Source organism: Canis lupus, chromosome 17 (assembly GCF_048164855.1).
Source record: "Canis lupus baileyi chromosome 17, mCanLup2.hap1, whole genome shotgun sequence".
In the NCBI taxonomy this organism is placed as follows: domain Eukaryota; kingdom Metazoa; phylum Chordata; class Mammalia; order Carnivora; family Canidae; genus Canis; species Canis lupus.
The window spans coordinates 49237375-49250879 of NC_132854.1; the positions used below are offsets into that span (position 1 = coordinate 49237375).

The 13505-nt window shown below is 36.1% G+C and overlaps 1 long non-coding RNA gene across 1 annotated transcript in view; it reads left to right on the top strand.

The window, feature by feature from the left end:
• The first annotated feature begins 803 nt into the window (after positions 1–803).
• Positions 804–13505, top strand: part of LOC140608073 (uncharacterized) — a 96562-nt gene continuing 83860 nt past the window's right edge. Inside the window, exon 1 of the long non-coding RNA XR_012010041.1 lies at positions 804–921. This is a non-coding gene — a long non-coding RNA (uncharacterized lncRNA). The remainder of the gene's footprint in view (positions 922–13505) is intronic.

Consider the following 13505-nt stretch of genomic DNA (forward strand, 5'->3'; position numbering starts at 1 on the left):
GATAAAAATTCAGAATAAAATCCTGAATACAGTAAACAATTTAAAATCCCTTTCACAAATATTCATGTTGCAGGAATTCTTACTGTGGTAAAATGACAACTTTTTTTTTCCTTTTAAAGCTTGTTCTCTGCTTTTGTGTCTATTAACAATGGAATCAAGCATGTCCCTGAGGCCTGGGGCACAGATCTTTTTGAGAGGCTAGGGGATGTGCTATCATTTGTGATGAGGAAATATGAGCACGGTGAGGAGGGGAGGGACGCCACACAGGATATAATTTGACTTTCAGAATAAAACACTTTGTGTAATTTATTTTACCAGATTTCTCCTTCCCTTTTTCCCACTCCAATTATCTCTCTTATTCAACTCCTATTACAGATCTCAGCCCCTGGCAAAAGTGGCACACAAGAAAGATTCCTCTGAGGCAGCAGCTCATGCTCATCCCTGGATTGTCCAATAGCCCCTCTAAATTTTGTAGCTTGAATTCCCAGAGCACATCACCCTCACAATAGCAGCCGGTGACCCCAAAATGATAAGTAGGAGCAAAATGTCCCAACTGCTCATGGTAAATTTACTTGCCCAAGGTCAGAACAACCCAGTTATCTGTTTAGGAATCCCTGATGAGGAATTGTACGATTTTACCTTTCTTCTGAATGAGTTTGAAACTCCAAAATGCCATGTAAAAACAGAACTATGAATCTGAAAATACAAATCATCTTCATGACAGCATTGTCTTTAATCTTAGGTACGAGACTGAGCATTCTTTAGAATGTGATGTAAGCAATGATTTGCTTGAGTAACAGTACCTAAAAAGAACATGCATTGTAGGCCCTCTGGGACTTGGTGACAGTTCTTCATAAATAGACCTAGTCAGGAAAGCTGCAGGGATGGGTGGATACATAGCCTAGAAAGCAGCCCATTAAGGTAGGTCTAGTCATTATACTAATCAAAGAAATAGGTTGAACTTCTCTTGTTAGTCCTGGAGGATGGCAGCCTCTTTTTTAGAAAACATTACAAATTTCATTATCATCTAACAAAAATTAGTGATTATCCAATTAGTAAGCAACTCTACTGCTAAGATGTTTAATTAAAGATGTTTGGCATAATTTCTCTTACTTGGGTCTTAGAATTGAGACTGACCAGCCAGTAGCTACAGAACGCTACATTTCTCCATTCCTCAGCATCATCCTTCCCAAGTAGCTGATAGGCTCTTATTGATCATAGAAATAGCCATAAATGATTGCATGTTTACATGAGACATGCATTTTATATGCAGTCATTTAATTTTTAAAAAATTATTAATCTGGTATTATTTTGCTATTATTTTCTTAGGCAGATGAAAAAAAACCCAAGGCTTAAAAACATGTAATTATTCAAAAGCCTCATTGAAAATAAATAGAAAGCAGGCATTTGAAAACTAGGTTTATCTGACTTGAAAGCCCTGTCTCTCTAGCCTAAAACAATGGTTCTCATTGTTTTATAATCAAACCATCCATAAGTACACATTATAATAAGTGATGCTAATATTTTGAGGTGTAGTGTTCCCAGGGTAGAAGTTTCTTGGCTTCTACTTGGGGAAATGCTGACTCTCTAAATTATTTCAATATTTCAATCAGTATTTAAATAGCACCCACTTAAGGTGATAAAATACTGGATGTGAATGAGAATATATAATGTTTAATGGGATTTATAAAGGAAAATAAATTGAGGAAGTAATGTTAAGCACCAATTACCATATATACATATGAACACACACACTCATAGAGGTTTGGATACACCCACACTCTTTTATGCAGTTCTTTGATAATGTTTCATTTGGTTCTGCATAATTAAAGAACATAATTACTGAGTTAATTGATGGTTTATGTTACAATACACAGTATCCAGCTAATCAAGTAAAATAAATGTGCAAGTGAATCAATGGATTTCATATATTTGCATATAACATATATAAGAGAACTCTATTATTTTATCCAATAAAACTTCAAAAGTTACTAAAAGTAGTTATTAAAAACAAAACATTTTGTTTTAATTATTCTATGGTGCTTCATGTCACCAGTGTGGTACTAGGAAATAGTCACCAATAGTTGGTTCTTGAGAAAACAGATCCATGTGCATAAAAATATGGCATATTCTTTCTCTAAAAGCAAGTTTTCTTCAAAATTACTGCATTTTTTTTTTTTTTTTTTACTGTTTTGAGACACCAATGCAGTACTGGAAAATAGTTGTCAATATTTTCAGAAGGAAAATGAGATTAAATCATTTTATTTTAAAGGTCTTATAATTGGTCTTTAATGTACTAGAGCATTGATCAAAAGTATGTAACGTACTACAAAGTACAAATTTATAAGAACCTGTATCCATGTCAACTGGAAATACTTTGGGTGAACAGCTGTGAATCAGTCTTGCCTGCCTTCCTTCCTTCTTCTTTTTTTCTTTTTTGCTATCCCTCTATATCATATCTTTTTTTTTTTTTAAGATTTTATTTATTTATTCATGAGAGACACAGAGAGACAGACACAGGCAGAGGGAGAAGCAGGCTCCATGCAGGGAGCCCCATGTGGGACTCGATCCCGGGACTCCAGAATCATGCCCTGGGCTGCAGGCGGTGCTAAACTGCTGAGCCACCCAGGCTGCCCTATATCCTATCTTTGAGAAGTTCCTTCTTTACACTTTATATACCGTCCTATGTTTGCTTTCCTAAACTTAAATGTAAGCTATATTAGTCAAGAATCTTTAAGTAAAAATTGTCTTCACAAGCACTTAAGTAAAAATTGTCTTCACAAGCACTTAAAGAGCATTTGGGTGGCTCAGTCGGTTAAGCATCTGCCTGTACTCAGGTCAAGACCACAGGGTTCCTGGATTGAGTCCTGTGTAGGCCCCTTGCTCGGCAGGGAGTCTGCCCTCCCCCACCCCCCGCCTCTCTGCTTGGCTCATACTCTCTCCCTCTATCTCTCAAATAGATAAATTAAATCAAAAAAAAAAAAAAAAGCACTTAAAGCTATCTTCTTGTGGTAAATTTGAAGCCTTTTTGTGTAATAAACAAATGAATCCTCACATATTTCAGCATATATTTTGTTAGAAAACTATTCCTTATAAAATAATCTTAATTATTTTGAAATATAATCTAGATATTTTGAGTTAGCAATATATAAAAATGCATAAAAGGAAATCACTTGATACCTGGACATTCAGTTAGACAATACACATTCTTGGTGATCCAATGTGTGACACTGAATTAGTCATGTAATTACTGTGTAACAAATCACCTCTAAAATTATTGGCCTAAAACAAAAATGCTAAACATTTATCATTCATCCTGTTAAAATTTAAAGCTGACAAGCACATAGATAGTCCCAATGCATGAGGCCTCAGGTGGAAGACTCAGAATATAGCAGTTAGAAAGAAGTGAAAGCTCATTCACTTACACATCTGGTTGTTGGTGTTGACTGCAGGCTGGAAGCTTAGCTGAACAGTTGGCCAGGGAAAGTCACACGTGCCTCTCCACATAGCCTGGCCTTCCTTACATGTTAGCTAAGTTCCACTGACATGTGCCCTGGGGTAAGTAAGAAAGCAGGGTGGAAACTGAGGAATTCCTTCTTTGTTCAAGCTTTAGAAGTCAATTAGTGTCATTTCCACCACATTCTATTCCTTAGGCTGTGGCATAGATTGGTCCAACATCAGTGGGAAGGAACAAAAATTCCTCACCTCTTCAGAGAGGCCTGTCAACATCATACTATAAGAATATTGCGTAGGGTGGGATCTATCACTTTACCATAGTTTTTCTTTTGGACTACAAAAATATATATAAATAATTCCATGGCATTCTCTCCCACAAACCCCAACGTTTTATCCCATTATATCAGCTGAAAGTCCAATATTTCATGTATGAATGAAATATGAATGTCCTTTGTCGCAGCTCCTGGAGTATAGCTTTACAAAAACAGTTTCTTGCATTCTAAAGACCCATGAAATTAAGAGAAAAATGAATACACCCCCCACAATATACAGTGGTTATACAGACATGGCATAATTGCTGCAGATGCCCCTATTTAATGAGGGAGAAAACTGAAGGCATGCAGTTATCACTGGTTCATAGAAGTTATGAAATTCACAGTACATGATGCTTGCTGATTACTTGTATAGAATTCAGCGTTACTTCCTGGGAATGATTTTCCACAGCTGGTTTTTTTTTAAAGATGTATTTATTTGAGAGAGAGAGAGAGAGAGAGAGAGAGAGGAAGAAAACCAGGGGACAGGGAGGGACAAAAGAAGACGGAGAGAGAGAATCAATCCCAAGCAGACTCCTGGCTCAGCATGGAGCCTGACGTAGGGCTTGATCTCATGACCCTGAGATCATGACCTGAGCCAAAATCAAGAATCAGATACTTAACCGACTGAGCCACCCAGGTGCCCCTCCACAGCTTTTGATATAGACTCTAGTTTCTTGGTTACCTTCTAAGTCATTATTCCATTTCTATAAGACATAGCCAATGTCTGAATATTTTTCTCAGCCTGCTTCTATTTGTAATTTGGACTCCAAAGGTCATATTTGTGTTCTGTACCATCTGTACCTTTTGATTCTGATCTGGTTGTAGGTCTGTCAATAGAATTCTTTTAAAAGTTTTGTGGGTTTTCTATGGAACTTATAGGGATTGTTTTTCTATTAGAAAAAGCCATTTATAAAAACTTGATTGATATATATTTTGCTGTACTTTGGATTTCTCACAAAATTGCTGTATGATAACAGTATTAAGATTCTTGGAGGCACTTATTTTCTGTTTGGGACAACAATTTAAAACTTTCTGAGATCTTCATCAAGACTTTTATAGTCACACCAGCTTCATCTCTAGATTATGTTTTTCAACAATGCCTTTGCTGCAAGTTTAGCTCGAATGCTAATTCATAATTTTAGCATCATTTCTCATCTGGAGTTAGAAAATTTATTTTCAGACACAGAAAGTCATAGCTTCTCTGTGTTTATTCACTCATTCTTCAACTTATCTCTCTGCATTCACATCTTACTAAATCCATTTAGAAGAAGCAAGCCAACATTTTCAACAGAAATCTCTTTAACTGCATCATCACTTCAAGAAGTACATTTTCTTCTTTTGTTACTGTAGGTAATAGCTTACTTTTTTTTCTTTCTTCTTTTATTTTTTTTTTAAACTTTCTACTACTACATAATAATACTTATAGCATCTTTAAGGTCATTTCAACTTCTGTTACTTGGTCTCAAAGTCACTGACCCAAATTTTTGTTCTGTTTTGTTTTGCTTTTTCTTGGTGGAAAAACTGAAGTTTTAGCTGCATAGCAGTACGTAATTAATCTATGTTAGCTATTTATCACTATAACATTAACCCTAAACTTAGTGATTTTACAGCAATAATCTAAAATTTTCTAAGGATTAAGATTTCAGGCAGTACACAGTCAACATTTCTTTTTTTCTGCTCCACAATGCCTAATATCTTATTTGAAAGACTTGAAGGCTGGCGACTAGAATTCTCTGAAGGCTTATCACTTAGATATTCAGGAGCTGAGGCAAATATTGGTTGAGTGACTTGTGAGAGTTATTAATAGTACACATGCATGGACCCTCCATATGGCATATGCTTCCTATAAGATGATGGTTGGGTACACAAAAAGTATACATAGGAAGAAACAAAGACAGGCAGAGTCATGCTACCTTTTATAACCTTTTTAGCTTTAGAAGTTATGCAAGATTACTTCTATCACATTCTACTGGGTGAGGTAGTTATTGTGCTCGGTCCAGTTTCAAGTAGGGTAAGGGGAATAGTATCACCTTTTGGTAGAGGTGTGTGAACACCATAATGTAAGAAGAGTATATGGGATCAAATACATACTGGGAAATATTTGGAAAATACAATCTTCAGCATCTAGCAACAGTGATTAACTAAAAAAATGCCAAGTAATGGGGCCCCTGGGTGGCTCAGTCAGTTAAATATTTGCCTTTAGCTCAGGTTGTAGTCTCAGAAATTGAGCCCAATGCTCAGCAGGGAGTCTGTTTCTCCCTCACCTTGCTAGTGCTTTCTCTCTTATTTTCTCAGTCTCAAATAAATATATAGAATTTTAAAAAATTACCAAGAGATTGAGGAATTCCAGAATTCATGAGGAAGAACTTATTATAGGAATGGCATGTTGCATAATAATAATAAAAAACAGTAGCTTTAGTTACAACACCAATTTTTCATAATATACTGAAGTATGAATTAATTTTCCATCAACAATCATATAAATGACACATTTTTAATGTGAAGGATAAAGGCACAGGAGAATATAAACATTCCCAAATTGTTCACATTAGATTTCACTTTACCTAGTGATTCCTGGCTATAAAGAGTGGCAAATCAAATGTTTACATATTTTAATGCAGGTAAAATGTCACAGGTATGTATGCTATGTGTATTTTTTTTTAAGATTTTATTCATTTGGGAGACAGAGTGAGCATTACGAGAGCTGCAGAGGGAGAGAGAGAAGTAGACTCCTGGTTGAGCAGAGAGCCTGACGTGGGGCTCGATCCCAGGACCCTTAGATCATGATCTGAGCCGAAAGCAGATGTGTAACCAACTGAGCCACCCAGGTGCCCCAGCTTTTTAACAGTAATTTATCACTAACTGGGTTTGGGTAGTGAGCAGAAATAAAACCGATTAAGACTAAACTCTGTATGGAAAGGTGTGATCGAAATATTTTTTGTATGATGTCAATATAAATTATCATAATTTACTTCATATTTTTTTATTTTTTTAAATTTTTAATAATACATTTATTTTTTATTGGTATTCAATTTGCCAACATACAGAATAACACCCAGTGCTCATCCCGTCAAGTGCCCCCGCTCAGTGTTCGTCACCCATTTACCCCCACCCCCCACCCTCCTCCCCTTCCACCACCTCTAGTTCACTTCCCAGAGTTAGGAGTCTTCATGTTCTGTCTCCCTTTCTGATATTTCCTACCCATTTCTTCTCCTTTCCCTTCTATTCCCTTTCACTATTATTTATATTCCCCAAATGAATGAGAACATATAATGTTTATCCTTCTCCTATTGACTTATTTCACTCAGCATAATACCCTCCAGTTCCATCCACGTTGAAGCAAATGGTGGGTATTGTCATTTCTAATGGCTGAGGAATATTCCATTGTATACATAAACCACATTTTCTTTATCCATTCATCTTTCGATGAACACCGAGGCTCCTTCCACAGTTTGGCTATTGTGGACATTGCTGCTATAAACATCGGGGTGCGGGTGTCCCGGCGTTTCATTGCATCTGTATCTTTGGGGTAAATCCCCATCAGTGCAACTGCTGGGTCGCAGGGCAGATCTATTTTTAACTCTTTGAGGAACCTCCACACAGTTTTCCAGAGTGGCTGCACCAGGTCACATTCCCACCAACAGTGTAAGTGGGTTCCGTTTTCTCTGCATCCTCTCCAACATTTGTGGTTTCCTGCCTTGTTAATTTTCCCCATTCTCACTGGTGTGAGGTGGTATCTCATGGTGGTTTTGATTTGTATTTCCCTGATGGCAAGTGATGCAGAGCATTTTCTCATGAGCTTGTTGGCCATGTCTATGTCTTCCTCTGTGAAATTTCTGTTCATGTCTTTTGCCCCATTTCATGATTGGATGGTCTGTTTCTTTGGTGTTGAGTTTAGTAAGTTCTTTATATATCTTGGAGACTAGCCCTTTATCTGATACGTCATTTGCAAATATCTTCTCCCATTCTGTAGGTTGTCTTTTAGTTTTGTTGACTGTATCCTTTGCTATGCAAAAGCTTCTTATCTTGATGAAGTCCCAATAGTTCATTTTTGCTTTTGTTTCTTTTGCCTTCGTGGATGTATCTTGCAAGAAGTTACTGTGGCCGAGTTCAAAAAGGGTGTTGCCTGTGTTACCTCTAGGATTTTGATGGAATCTTGTTTCACATTTAGATCTTTCATCCATTTTGAGTTTATCTTTGTGTATGGTGCAAGAGAGTGGTCTAGTTTCATTCTTCTGCATGTGGATGTCCAATTTTCCCAGCACCATTTATTGAAGAGACTGTCTTTCTTCCAGTGGATAGTCTTTCCTCCTTTATCGAATATTAGTTGACCATAAAATTGAGGGTCCACTTCTGGATTCTCTATTCTGTTCCATTGATCTATGTGTCTGTTTTTGTGCCAGTACCACACTGTCTTGATGACCACAGCTTTGTAGTACAACCTGAAATCTGGCATTGTGATGCCCACAGCTATGGTTTCTTTTTTAAAATTCCCCTGGCTATTCGGGGTCTTTTCTGATTCCACATGCAGAATTTAGATCTAATCAGACAGAAATTAAAAATCAATTGAATGAGATGCAATCCAAATTTACTTCATTTTTTGCCGGAAGTCTCCATTTTGCATAACTGGGATCACCATCTTTAGCTGAAGGTTTGAGTTACTAATGGTAATGCCCAAATGAAAATAATGTATACCCAAGGCTTAAAGGCATATAAGAACTTCATTTTTTATTCACTTCTTTCTGTAATTTCCTATATATTTCCTGGTGGTTAGTGAAAAGATACTGAAATTATGGCCAAAAGACAGTTCCAGAAAACACAGATATGAGTCATTTGCCCCAAAGCTGTCTGGTTGAAAAAGAACCTAGAGAATTTGGAAGATCTAGGGTTGAACGTTTCATGCTCTGGTGGAAATATAGGCAGTAGTATAATTTCCCATGATGTTTGTATGCTTGTATGCATACAAATCTAAAGGTGGACCAAAAACAAACAACAAACAAACAAACCAGTAAAGAATAAAGGCTATCAATTTACACTCTGGGTGAAACTGCAGATAAAAAGTGTTTTCCCAGTGAGGACTCATTTTCTTCACAAAAAGCTGTAATAATGTGATCATTTATTGCATTCTGGTACTTAAGATAGATGAATGGCAAACAGAAGAAAAATCAAGTAGCCATTATCATTACCATCACTCTGATTCATCAACAGTATATCATTGCTTCATGCATATGTTGAATGATAAAATAAGTCCACTATTAAGTGCAGATTGATGGATAATATTAACTACTTTATAGCTTTCCCAGTGAATGACTTCTTAGAAGAGATTAGAACTCCTCAGGGCAACTGGATGGCTCAATAGGTTAAGTGTCTGCCTTTGGCTCAGGCCATGATCCTGGGGTTGTGGGATCAGTCCCTTGTGTTGGGTTCCCCACTCAGGCGGAAGTCTGTTTCTTCTTCTCCCATTCCCCCTGCTTGTGCTCTCTCTGTCAAATAAAATTTTTCTTTAAAAATAAAGAACTCATCATAAGCTATGTCATTAGTATAATCAGTAGAATTCCATTGCATTTGCTGCTCATTTGTCAAATATGTTTTAACTAAAAGCTTTTGGAAAAGCCTCGTGTGCTTTTTCTCCCACATGTGCTCAATTAACCAAGCCACCATTGTCACATCATGAATGACAGACCATGGGGATGGGTGAACTATGTCTGTTATATCCAGCATGCTATGTTCTTCCAGAAGAGTGAACAGAACTCCACAGGAATTACCTGGGCATGTTTTTGCTGGAAATTTTTGAAATGTTCCACAAGTGCAAGAGGATAGAATGGTTTTCATAATGCATAATCTAAAAAGGCCCTGGTAAAGCTGACAGTTTCAAAATATTTGTTTTTCTACCTGCTGACTTGCCAAAAGGTTCCAAATAACTTTCTGATATTCCCATGATCCAGGTGGGAGTGTAAATGGGAACCGTGAGTTAGTGGAGTTTGCTTGAGACCTGCTGCATCCACGTTATCAGTGGCTATTTCAAAGACGAGCATTAATAAACATTCAACTCTATTTCCTATTAATGATAGTTCTTTAACCTTCACTGCAAGCCCTAGGAATGAAAAGGAAAAATTCATTGCTGGCTGACTTTGAATGTGAATAATGGACATTAAAATTTGAAGCTAAACTCTGTGTGGGCAAATTTATATCCAAGTGGCAGTAAAATAGCACATTAGGAATGACTTTCCTGCTGTTATTTTTTTCCCTCGCTGATTATTATCCTCCAAGTGTTTCTAAGCATACTGAAGTGTAGTATGCATGTAGATATGGGCCATTGAGAGTAATATCAGTAATAGCAAAAGCCCTGGACAGTCCCTCATTTTTATCCTACCCTCATGAGCATAAAAGGGAGACAAAGCCAGGGGTCTTGCTTTGGAGATTATACAACCAGTTGGAAATCAGTGGATTGTATGTAACCTTCTATATTTTTAATATTTTCACAAAATAAGTAAATTATCTTGATATTTTAGGGAAAATATTAGTAGTTCAAGGTATGTGGAAAGCATTACTCAACACTGCCGTGGTATAAAACTACATTATCTACAATCAGGATGTATAAGGGTAAGAGATACTGATATTTGTTGATTATATCAGGATTAGTCACTAGTTCAAGGGAATCAATAATTTCATTATACATGTGTAAAATACTTCTAAGTGAATACAGTGTAGAGTGCCTGAGCATCAACTAAATTTATATAAATAAGAAGTCTTGTGTATCATTGATGTGTTTCAAATAGAAAGGGCACAGAGTGAATATCTCTTCTCTTTCAAAGTTGTATCATGCAAAATAGATCCCCATTAATGAAAAATTAAGGTTGACTCATTTAAGTATAGGAGAATTAAAGTTATCACAACAATAGCATTACTCATTTGCCTTATACTCCACTCGGCTCGCACATTGTCTCCTTGAAATTCTTTTCTAACTGTATGCTATGCTACGGCTCTGGATGTTCCTGACTGTGCGTCACCTACGGCCAATTTTCCACCATCTCCATGGTGGATCAAACTTCCTTTGGTCAAATTCGAGTGGAACATTTCTAAAGATTCTGTTCACTAACATACTTTCTTCTTGCTCCATGTCAGATATTTCCCAACGTTTATATCAGCTTGAGCCTTTTCTTTGCTGTGTCTTAATAAAATCTAATGTAGAACACCAGTATATAAAATACATAATTATTGATTGCATGTGTTTTGAAAGGTTAACGATATAAAACAGATTGGAAATTGAACCTCTCCTTTTTTTAAAGATTTTATTTATTCATGAGAGACAAAGGGAGAGAGGCAGAGGGAGAAGCAGGCTCCCCGTGGGGAACCCAATGTGGGGCTCGATTCCAAGACCCCAGGACCACGCCCTGAGCTGAAAGCAGATGCTCAACCACTGAGCCAGCCAGATGTTCCTGAACCTCTTCTTTTATCACCTTCTACTTCTCAACCATCTATCCCCTTCATAGGAAACCACAATTTTCCATGCATTCATGTACTTATTTTTCCTGTTTCTGTTTCCATTAGTTTTGTTTATATTAATGAATCCATGATACGATTCGGCCATTTTTTCAGGTGTCTAATCAAAAACTCAAATTAAATATACCAAAAATTGTATCAAGCATGTTTCCCAACTGTTTCCAAATCCCATACTCATTAAAGACATAATTGCTCCAATTCGCCAAGTTTTAAAATCTTGGACTGATGTTTTTCTTGAGGATATCCATGTTCAACAAGTTATATCAATTTTTCAAAATGGCTCTCATTCGTCTTCTTTGTGTTTATTAAACTATTTTTCCACTTGAGGCCTTTATCACTTCTTGTCTAATTTATGTCAATACTTCCCTAACTTTTACCACAAATTTCTCTACCTCCTTCCAATTTTATCATTCTCTAAACGTCAGGGTTTCTTCCTAAACCACAAACTTCAACATTCTTATCTCCTGTGCAGAAACCAGAGGTGGCTCTTATTTGTGCACATAAATATTCTAAGTTCCTCAGCAATACATTCAGAATCTTGTATAATCCAACTCTAACATAAGTTTCCCATGACTGCAGTGATCCTTCTCCTTAGAAAGTTTGCAATGGACAACTTAGTGTTCCCAATCTAAACATTGTTCTTTCTGCACCTCTGCTCCCTCAGTTCAAATCCTTCCACTGCAGTCTCTCCACAACCCACAGAGGAGTTAAGACCCTATCTCTTCTGCTGTTATGGGCTGAATTGTGTACTCTCAAAATTCATAGGTTGAAGTCCTAACTGCATGCCTCAGAATGTAACTGTTTTTGGAAACAGGGCCCTTCTAGAGGTGAGGAGATTGAGATAAGGCTGTTAGAACGGGCCACCAATCTCACTGATATCCTTGTAAGAGTCAATTTGGACACACAGGGAGGCACCAGGGGTACACATGTACAGAGGGATGACCACGTGAAAAGGAAGCAAGTAAGTAGCTCTCTTATACCAAGAAGATAGGCTTTAGAGGAACCAAACTTGCTGACACTTTGATCTTGGACTTCTAACCTCCAGAACTGTAAGAAGTATATTTCTGCTGTTTAAGTCACTCAATCTGTGTTAGTTTGTTATGGCAGACCTAGCAAACTAAATATACCTAAAAAGAAGAGCTAACTTGCCGTGCACTTCATGGCATCTATATCATACCTCAGTAATAACATTGTGAATCCAAAGTGGGACAATTTTGAAAATAAAAACAGACGATAAAAAAAAATTATACCATCTTAAATAATCTATGTATGGAAATCTTTTTATTTAAATAAAATATATTAATAAATATCTGTAACATATGTTATGTTATGTTATATTATATCTGTACATATATCTGTAACATATATTGTATATGTTATACATTATATCTGTAACATAAATTTGAAAAATATTTTTATAAAAAATCATATCCGAGTATTGAAGTAAAATTTAAAAATTCTTCTATTTATAATTATATAGCATAAATATCTAGTAGTCATATATTTAATAGCTCCTTAGATGCATCTACTGTTCATGCTGTATCATTGATATTTTAATAAAAATATTTTATATGGTCTTAAAACTTTTTAGAAAATCATCTTGTTATTATGTTGCATATTTAGGTTTAGATAATTTGGCTTTAAATGTTTTTCTTTTTTCTATTTTTAATAGCATAAAAAAATTACTTCATCTGCTCTCAAGGAGCAAATACACTTTTAGGATATTTAAGTCAGAGTATTTTTCCATTCTAAGTTTTTATGTTGAAAGATAAGATGATTTTAACCCCGATACTTTGTCTTTATTAGATTACCTTTCTCCAAAAATCTTTTATATACCCAATCTTTTCAAATTAGTTGTCTTTTGCACTTTATAGTTTCCTGAACTTTATCTGGCTCAGAATATAAATGTATATAAATAGAAAAAGTAGCTCTGTCAAAAATTCTTGACACAAAGAGAATATTTCAGAGTGTAATTTCAGAATTTCAAGGTTAAATTATATACATTTGAGCTCTCTCTCTCTATATATATATATATATTTTTTTTTTGTTTAGTTGCTCCATTTCAAAGTTTTCCAGTCTCTAATATTTGTTTGCAAGAGATGCATTTTACTAAATGCTTCCTGTGAAGGTTTCACAATGTGTCAACTTGACTAGGCTGAGACAAATCTCCTGGATTTGCTTTCTTCTATTCTTGGATTAGAATTGGCTACAAGGAAGATTCTTGGGAAATGT